At 44.0% G+C, this 1248-nt stretch overlaps 1 long non-coding RNA gene across 1 annotated transcript; it reads left to right on the top strand.

The window, feature by feature from the left end:
* Positions 1-227: 227 nt before the first annotated feature.
* Positions 228-949, top strand: LOC138801993 (uncharacterized). The gene is made up of 2 exons (XR_011364661.1): positions 228-455; positions 734-949. It is a non-coding gene; the product is annotated as an uncharacterized lncRNA (long non-coding RNA).
* Positions 950-1248: the final 299 nt, after the last annotated feature.

Below are 1248 nucleotides of genomic sequence, written 5' to 3' on the forward strand. Positions count from 1 at the left end.
TGCTGCTCCTGGTATCTCCTGGTTCCAGTTTCTGGTGTCCATACTTTTAGTGCTACACTCCATGGGGGAGATCTATCAAACATGGTGTAAAGTGAAACTGGCTCAGTTGCCCCTAGCAACCAATCAGATTCCACCTTTCATTCCTCACAGACTCTTTGGAAAATGAAAGGTGGACTCTGATTGGTTGCTAGGGGCAACTGAGCCAGTTTCACTTTACACCATGTTTGATAAATCTCCCCCCCCATATCTCCTTTTCCTATTCTTACCCCAGCTCCCAAATCTTGTCCCTGATCCCACAATCCTGCTCCATGCCTGGTCTCCGGCCTAGTGACTAGTCAGTGATTGCAACCTGGGGTTTTCCTGCAGCAATGTCCATACCCCTAGCAGGGTAAACAATAAATACTGAGATCCCTCCAGTCTAACCAGTGCAAAACCAGTCACAAAAAGACATCATGGTATGTTTCATATAGCAACATCTAATCCTTCGAGTGCTATTCCCACTGTCAGGAATAAAGAAACGTTACACATAGTATTAGACTGTATTACAGCTGACAACTCCAATAAAATGCATGGGAATCTATGGATATGACAACCTGTCTTCAGTGTAGCCCTGCCGGCCCTTTAAATACACCACCCACGCTATAAAGTTGTCAGGTTACATAACCTTGTTTACAGTCCGTTCCAATAATCATTTTACAAAATTAAACTTTCCATTTTTATCTCGGTTAAACAGAGTGATGCAGAGGTCTCCAATTTCCAGATGGGAATCCGTGACATTTAGAGAGTCCTGCACGCCAGCCCTGGATGTCTGAAGGCAACTGACTTGAGTAACACTGACCAGCAGCTAGTGTCTCTTGCCTCAACATTCTTCACCCTGAACGTACGATGACTTCATGCGCTGTAACAAGCCTTTTCAGTTTTGCAATAAATTGATAAAAACATGAATAAACCGGAATTACGATGTTTTTCGATATTATTGTGAAATCTCCAGACTGGGCTAAAAATATCCCAGAGATAAAAGGATAAAGGAATCTATTAAGTAATGGTAATAGAAAGCAGAAGTCATAGGAAGGTTACAACTTCATTTCCGTTTCATATGTCGTATTAGGGGAGATGGATGTAATAAAGGGGGGGCGTCTGGGTCAAGATCCCCGATCCCTACCCTATGAGCCAGAGCAGACAGCAGGTAACATGCGGTGGCTCCCTCTAGCCGATCGGGTCTAGATGGCCATTTATTTGGATGGCCGC

Source organism: Dendropsophus ebraccatus, chromosome 9 (assembly GCF_027789765.1).
Source record: "Dendropsophus ebraccatus isolate aDenEbr1 chromosome 9, aDenEbr1.pat, whole genome shotgun sequence".
Lineage (NCBI taxonomy): Eukaryota > Metazoa > Chordata > Amphibia > Anura > Hylidae > Dendropsophus > Dendropsophus ebraccatus.